The sequence below is a fragment of the Rhagoletis pomonella genome, unplaced genomic scaffold (assembly GCF_013731165.1).
Source record: "Rhagoletis pomonella isolate Grant_MI unplaced genomic scaffold, Rhpom_1.0 Rhpom_scaffold_00004, whole genome shotgun sequence".
NCBI lineage: Eukaryota > Metazoa > Arthropoda > Insecta > Diptera > Tephritidae > Rhagoletis > Rhagoletis pomonella.
Genome location: NW_023458558.1, coordinates 2310215 through 2319315, shown reverse-complemented (window position 1 = coordinate 2319315; position 9101 = coordinate 2310215). Strand labels below are relative to the sequence as shown.

Genomic DNA, 9101 nt, shown 5'->3' with positions numbered 1-9101 from the left:
ATTATTTTAGTAATATAGTTTGAAGGCAACATTTTCTTGAATTTTTAAGTACTTTCGTTTGGTAAGGAAAAAAATATACTTTAGGGGGGGTAAAATTTTGTTTCTGCCCTTATCATGCGAACGCGACTTCAAAGCTTAAAAAGACATAAGAACGAAAAGTGAAGCTTCTCAAGACAAAAATAATGACATATCAATTTTAAAAATCGGCCGTCAAATAACCAAGTTACAACGAAAAAACCATTTCGGCTGTATTTCGGAGGGTTAAAAAAAAAAAAAAAAAATTTTTCCAGAACCCTCTCAACATAATCTTTAAATTTAGGGGCGGACATTAGCAACTTTTTTTTTCGACCCAGTCTAGTATATAGTAGTTTTATATGTGAAAGCTTTGTGAGTGTATTTATTAATGCCCTCGACGCAACCTCTTCTCTGCGCTACTTGCAGGCAGGCATGTTGGCTGGCTAGGCTCTTACAAGATGTCTATGTATGTATGTATGTATGTATGTCTACAGGCAAGGGGATGGCCGCCGAAAATTGCATTTATTATAATCAACGGCATATGCAGGGGATTTACCTAGCCTATATGCATACATACAGTGAGCTTCAAAAATAAGTATACCTTAACGGTTTGACGAGTTGATTTATTTATATTTTCCATACCAAATTTTTATAATTTTTTTATAAAAGCATAGTTCATGCAACAGCAAAAACAACATTTTTATTTTTTTTTTTAATTTCATACAAAACTCTGGAAAATACAAGAAATTTTCATCAAAATTTTAAACTTTTCGGTTTGATTTATTGGAAAAATGTTGAGCAACAAGCAGTTTAGTATAATAAAGTGCAACAGATTTTTTTTTTTGCCGAGGATGTTGCGCAGTTTCTTCCATGTGACGCATGAATACAATCTTTTCTTTAAGTTAAAGAAGTTACGCAGCACTCTCAGCAAAAAAAAAAATCTCACAAATCAATTGCGATTGTTAGCGACTTTAAACTTGCGTTTTATTTTTATAAAATTTAATGTGCTACAAAATTGCATACTCAACTACTTACTAGTTGTGGCAGTTCTGTCGAAAATCTAACATTTTTCTAGTTTTTTATTTAAGTCTCTTGGAGAGGTACAAAATTACCTACCAGAAAATCTCCTGCTTTGAACTAAAACGTGACAAGAATTGTTTATGTGTATCTTTGCAGTCTTTTGGCAGGATTTGCAATTGACCAGATAAATTCCAGTTTGTCGATAAATTTCGATAATTTGATACATACATATAATTGAATCAATTTCAAAATCAATGAAATCCGATTACTCAAAAAGATCCGAAAACTCGACGAATTTCGATAATTTTCGATAAATATCGATAACTGTGCGTTTGGAGTGATCGATAAATTTCAATAAATCAAAACTGTACCTATATTTCTCGCTATGAATCGAACACTCGATAAACTTTGGAAACCTCTATAAATTTCGATAGCTCGGCTAATATTTATAGCTCTATGTTTTTTGAAAGCTACCGACAAATTTTTATTACCCGTTACACTCTGGTAACATGATAAAATTCGATAAGCAGTGATAACTCGTTAAATTTACATATGTACGTAACCTTGAAATTTCGATAACTCGATATATTTTGAAAATTCCTAAACTTCGTTTCGATAAATCTTCGAGTTTTAGTAAATCCATGATTATCGATAACTCGACTCAATGCATTACGATAGCTCGATAAATTTCGTTAACTCTATAAATAAGGATAATTCAATAAAAATCGATAAATGTCTATACCTTCATAAATTTCATTAACTCGACAATTTTCGGCGAATAATTTTCTGTGTCTATAAATACCACTCAATAATTGATCACTTTGAATAATTCGATACGTTGCGTTAGCATGCATTATAATTTCGATAACTATAAACTTCGATGATTCGATAAATTTAGGTAACAGGATAACTTTCGATAACCAAATTTTTTATTACTGAATTTATTCCGAATACTATCGAAAAATATAAATAATTTGTTCTACCCTTTCAGTTACCCTAATTCTTATCGATTTCTCATTGTTTTCGTTTTCGTATTTATCTTCAATTTTGCCGTCACTTTTTGTCTAAATCGTTATCATATATTTCTTCATCATCACATTTACCTTTATTACGAATGTAAAAAAGTAAAAAAAAACCCGAAAACAACTCAAACTAAACAGGTTGCAACAACAACTATGCACTGACTTTTTACCAAATTTTAAACCATAAAATCTCTCATCGTCCACAGTAAAATACTTTTCCAAGTGGTTTTGTATTAGGTTCGGTACAATCGCCAAACGAAAGCGGACAAAATTTATGTTAGCGTATTAATGCATACATCAATTATATAAATAGGCAATCATGTTCCCTTTACACCCCTTTTACGGCTAAACTATACTTCTAAGGTATAAACAATTATATATCATTAGAAAGGTATTTTGATGCTGAAGTGCAGGCAATTTTTAAAATTTCAAATTAGTTTAAAATAGAGCGAAAAAATCAATTCAAAAGTCACACCAATACCAATACCGTACATGTACATGGTTGGGGCGGTAATGCCTCCTAAATGTATGCTTTAATATTGATACTGAATTACAGAAACGTGCTAAGCAGCAGTTTAGGAATAAGATGTATGTATGTATGTACATGAATAGATTAGACTCAAACAAGGAAGAAGGTGAAGTTGAGTATGGAGAAGAAGAAAGGGATAAGGCAAAGATTAACAGAAGTACGAGAAACCGAAACATGAAGACAAAGAGGAAGGTAAATTTAAATTCTTAATAGTCTACATATCGTCGGTCCCTAGGAAGAGTAGCACATTTCACTATTCGCGTGGAAGACTAGCACATTTCACTATTAGCGTGGAAGACTAGCACATTTCATTATCCGCGTCGAAAAGTAGCACATTTCAAATTTTTGCGTGGAAGAGTAGCACATTTCATTATTTGCGTAGAAGACTAGCACATTTCAGATTTTTGCGTGGAAGAGTAGCACATTTAAACTAAATCATAAAAGCATAATTTATATTGGAAATTCAAGTGCTTATTTTATATTTGTGTAGTTCTATTATAGAATTCATAAAATTCCGACGGTATATCCTATGATTCCTTTGATTATTTTTGTCGCATTTGCTACTATATAACGAATAAACACAATTTATTTTTATATGAAAGAAAACCGCAACAACGGAAATTTTTTAGCCACTTGAAACTTGCACATTATTGCAATAAAATTTAAAGGGCTTTAATTCTATATACTCAAAAAATTCTTAGAAAAAAATTATTTGACATTTGGATGAACATTTTTAGATTTTTTTAGTTTTCTATAAAGTTTTAAATTTGGGTTTATATCATGATTCAATAATACAAGGTTGTGTAATTTGTGACAGCTAAAATTTGACACTCCTCTATCTAGATTTGTATTTTGGAAGTAGGAGAAAGGGGAAGAATGTGATCGCATTTTGCGAAAACGGTAGTAGAATGGTACTACAAAAAGTACGCAAAGTATACAATTAGAAGTAAAATGTGTATTATTAATTCTATGCGAATTTGCAATATATTTGGTGTTTTAATGGAAATACTAAACAATACATAAAAATATGCATTTTCGAATTAAGTTCTTCGTCATTTCCGGGAACAAATCTAGAATGCCGACCGTTCAGCTATGCAAAAACTATAAATGCGGATCAATAGAACTTTTTATGCTCATTTCAGCCATGCCAAAATGATTTGGCGCAAGTAAAAAATGAAGAGATTCTAGAAGGTTAAAGTTCAGTTTTTAGATATTTTAAATATTAATATGTTATGTAATTTATAACCAATTAAACAGCTAATGACGTCACCATAAAGGTCATTAATTTGTTCTTCAGCTGATGTACATAATTTATAGCTTTTTGTATTTTTAAACCAAAACCACTAAAAATCCAAGAAATATTATTTTTTCATGAAATAACCTTTTTTGAAAAAACTGCATAATTAATGGTAAAGAATTTTATATAATTTAGAAAGTACAAGTTATTATCTTTAATTCGATATTACATACTTTATCATGATCTACTTTTGGGTTTCAACAATTTAGTGATAATAAAAAATACAAATAAACCTCTTATATCTTCTTTTTTTACCAGTGACAAATAAATTTGGTATCGTTGAAATCAGCGTAAAAAGTTCTATCAATCGGCATGTTTGGTTATTTTATAGCTAAACGGTCGCTATTCTACACTTGTTCTAGAAAATTACGCAAACCAAGGTGACGCCAACGAATATTTAGTATGAAGAATTTTTGGTTTTACTACTAATATCACTAGAAACTCTAGAGTAAGCAACATTATGCACAAGTAAAGGAGCCGATTTTATGTGTGGGAGCGAGAAGACTGTTTTATTACAAAACCTTTCTATTATTGAATCATGGGTTTATATGGACTTCTTCAGAGAATGAACTTTATTTTAATGAAAATTCTTAAAAATAAGTAAATAAAAATAAGTGGAAAACAATATCACTTTGAAATGAGGTGCTTTTGATATGACTGCATGTACATTAGGGTGGTCCAAAAACAGTAGTCGGAATTGTAATGCTCTCACTCCCTAGGATTGTTGTATATAGAAAAGTGTACCCATATTTTTTTTTAAATCAAAAAATATTTAGTGGTCGTTCAAAGCGCTCAAAGTTTTCCATGTATTTTTGTATGGGAAAAAACAACTTTTCGTAGAAATGGTATAGAATTTTTGAAAATCAATATTTTTCGATCAGAAAACTCTGGTTATTTTCAGGAGACTTTCAATAATAATACGCAATTATTTATTAAACAATTTTTTAATACTAACGATTTTTTATTTGTCCCCCATTGCATTTTTCGGGGTTTTAGGCGGACCTACAAATGATAGTTGCGATGAAAAAAGGTTAAATAAACAATTGGGTATTATTATTGGGAATCCTGCAGCTGAAAAAAGTTTTCCGATAGAAAAATAGTTTTTTTGAATTATATACCATTTCTACCAAAAGTGTTTTTCCCCATATAAAATATGTACATGGGAAACTTTGGGCGCTTTGAGCGACCTCTAACTATTTTTTGATTTCAAAATAAAAAATAGGGATATATTTTTTCGGTATAGAACAATCTTGGGGGGTGAGAGCATAAAAATTCCGACTTTACTTTTTCACATGCATTTTTGGACCACCCTAATGCACATATATGTTTCTCGTATTTATAAATAGATTCCCTGAGGAAGACGCGAATATGCGTCCAAACGAGTAGGAGGAAAATAAACGTTTATTCTTGTTGTAATAAAATACCGAAAAGCTCCATACACAACATTAAACTCTCAGCTTAGTCGAGGAGAAATAATTATTACATACACGTATGTTTGGTTTTTGTACGGCTGCTAGTACCACTTTATATGAATTCGCTATTCTTCTACGCGAGTATCTGAAATGTGCTACTCTTCCACGCAAAAATCTTAAATGTGCTAGTCTTCCACGCAAAAATCTGAAATGTGCTACTCTTCCACGCAAAATTCTGAAATGTGCTACTCTTCCACGCGAATAGTGAAATGTGCTAGTCTTCCACGCGAAAATCTGAAATGTGCTACTTTTCGACGCGAATAATGAAATGTGCTAGTCTTCGACGCGAAAAGTGAAATGTGCTAGTCTTCCACGGTAATTTGAGATGTGCTACTCTTCGTTGGGAGCGACGATATGTAATCGCAAAGATGTGGGTGAATATGTAGATGGAGAAAAGATCGAAGATAAAGATCTGGTTAAAAGTCAAGGAAATGATATACAGTATTGGCCAATAAAATAGCACCCCCATTTCAAAGTCATATTGTTTGCCACTCATGTTTATTTATTTATTTTTAAGAATTTTCAATTAAAATACAGTTCATTCTCTGACAAAACTCACATAAACATAAGTTTAAAACTTTTTAAAAGTCCGCAAAAAAGTGCAACAAATTTTCACCCAAATTTCAAACTTTTTTCTCAGAAGCGGTAGAATTTTTTTGAATACACAGTTTTATAGCCCATTCGATTTTAGTCTAATAATGTGCAAGTTTCAAGATTTTTTTTCGCCGAGGATGTTGCGGGTTTCTGCCATATAAAAATAATTTGTGTTTAGTCGTTATATGGAAGCAAATGAGACAAATAAAATTCTAAAAAATCAACGGTAATCTTTAGCGACTTGAAACTTGCACATTATTGGACTAAAATTGAATGCGCTATAAAACTGTGTACTCAAAAAAATTCTAGAGCTTCTGAGAAAAAAGTTTGAAATTTAAGGGAAAGTTTGTTGCGCTTTTTTGCGGTCTTTTAAAAAGTTTAAAACATGGGTTTATATGGGTTTTGTTAGAGAATTAACTGTGTTTTAATTGAAAATTCTTAAAAACAAATAACTAAACATAAGTGGCAAACAATATCGCTTTGAAAGAGGGGTGCTATAGATATGTCCAATACTGTATATAAAAATTAAAAGATAAAGATATAAAAAATAATATCTATAGATAAAGGTAGAGACAAAGACAGAAAAAGAAAGAGATACAATTGAAGAATGACATGTTAAGTTATTTTATGTTATGTTATGTTGTGTTATGTAACGTTATGTTTTGCTATGTTACGTAATGTTATGTTATGTTATGTTATTTTATAATATGTTATGTTATGTTATCTTATGTTATCTTATGTTATGTCATGTTATGTTATGTTATCTTATGTTATGTTAAGTTATAACGTTAAGTTATGTTATGTTAAGTTATATTATGTTGTATTGAGTTGTGTTATGTGGTGTTGTAATGTTATTTTATGTTATATTCTGCTATGGTGTGAAACGCATTTCACCTCAATTCAGCTCAATTAACTCAACTCGGCTCAGCTCAGCCCACCTCAGCTCCCCTTAATTTAAAAGGTTGAATATCAACCGCTGGGCGAACACTAGTAGATATAATTGTAATTATTATTGATACTCACTGTATATGCAAACGTATTCAAAATACTTGTCACCATGAGCATTAGCTGTTCCAGTAAATATTAAATTGCGCTAAAATTGTAAAATGCCCAATTGTCTTGGCAAATAATTAATAATATAACATCCGTATGCGCATACAAAGTTTGAGTATGTATTCAGTTATGCTGCATTGAAATATTATGTATATGTATGTACATATATGTTGCGAGTCCACGCATTTATTAAGTGCCCAAGTAAGTACACAACAAGAGGGGAATTTATAATTTTTGCATTGAAAAAAAAAAAACAAAAAGAACGGTAACTTCCATAGTCATAAAGCATTCTTGCCTTACTTTGAAAGAAAAAAATGGTGTTGCTTCATTTTTGAGGAAATAGCCCGCTTGGTTGGTCAAAAGCGTCGTTTAACATGTCAAAACTCGGAAGTCTAACTGCCACTATTTCCGACTAAAGTCGCCAATACACATTGTTCCGTTAAGGCGTTTTCATTTCACAGCTCATAAAATCAACCATATGTACATACATACATGTGTGTGTAGGTAGGCAAATGACCAATGGCAGCGAAGTGAGCACTTATTTAGTTGCCGAACAAGATTCAAGTCACAGATAGCGCACGGTATGCAAAGTGGGCGCGTACTATTATACATATGACCATTCACATGAATTGCCAACGCCAAAGTTGTAAAGTAAAATGCGCTTCTAAAAGTCACGCATACGCCATGTTGTACCGTAGTAAAAAGTCAGAGGAAAATATGTATGTATGATTACTAAAAGGAACCGCTCAGTGGGCCAATTAAGTGCAGGCAACAAAGTTACCAAACATTATAATTACAGTTTTAATAACAATAATGGAATTCGTGCAGATGTGAAGAAATATATTTACATACATACATTAAATAATACATTTGTGTTTAAGTGGGTTATATATACATACATAGTAATGCTGCTTTGGCTGAGTGATTTGAAGTGCATACTACCTACCACTCCGTAGGACCTGGGTTCGATATCGGCTGCGAGTAGCGTCTAAATTAGAAAAGGTTTTTTCTAACCGTGATCGCCCCTCGGTAAGCAATGGCAAACCTCCGGGTGTACATATTTAGTGTAAATACTTCTGCCATAAAAAGCTTCTCATAAAGTCCATGGAGGCGGCGTAAAGGTTAAGGTCCCCCATTTGTATGCTGGTATTTTTGTTGCTTTTTTATTTACTTCAAAAAACCGGAAATTTCAAATACGGGCGACGACGGCCAGTAATGCAAGAGGTGTAGATACGAAAACTTGGCACTATGAATTTGTATTAGTCCGTTCCGCCTTTTGAATCGCATTGAGCTTTGCATCGCAATACAGAGAAGACCCCCAGATTCATACTGGCAGAAGCAGTTAAGTTAAAAGATTAAGAGCCGTTTTCCCCTTTAGGTTTTTAAAATTTATCTACCATTTAAAAACACAAATTTTGTTCTGAAAAAATCAGTTGAAAGAACAGACAAATTTTATGTAAAGCCAACATGGGAAAAGAGTAAAAAAGGTTATGCCTGTTTTATATTTTTTTATTTATTGGCAAATAACTCCATTGCTCTACGAGCATGCTGATTAACCGGGAAAGGGGCTTTGGAAATTTTCCTCAGTCTTTACTTGTCCTAGATACTTCTGAGCTAAGCCTAAAGTCCTCTCAGCAGCGTCACTGAACACAGAAAATACTGTAAAAAATTCATTGGCTGTAACAAAACTTTTAGATCAGGTCGAATCATTTGAATCAAATTGTAGGAAATCATAAATAAGACCGTACCTCTAGAAAAAAAGTTAAAACGCAATTAATTGCTTTTGTAAATAATATGGGCTGTGGGGTCGCGGTTTCGAGCTAAGTTACACGGCAATTATTTTTTTTGCAATAAGTTTTCTAAAAATTTAATTCAATAAAAAATAGTTATACATATACATTTTTTATAAAAATTTCAAAATTGAATTAGAAAAAAACTATTAAAAAAAGTAGAAAATAGAACTTAAAAATTGTATGTATACAAGCAGCATGTAGGACATTAACGGCGTTCCATTGCAGTTCATTAACGATTATAAACCATGTTTTTCAATTGCTTTTCATTTTTTTTATATTTTCAAAGAAAATATATTTATAGTTTTA

General features: G+C 31.7%; 1 protein-coding gene across 1 annotated transcript in view; it reads right to left on the bottom strand.

Moving 5' to 3' along the window:
* LOC118736803 (calcium-activated potassium channel slowpoke) overlaps positions 1–9101 on the bottom strand; it is a gene marked incomplete in the record, with an annotated part of 257695 nt that overhangs the window by 188120 nt on the left and 60474 nt on the right.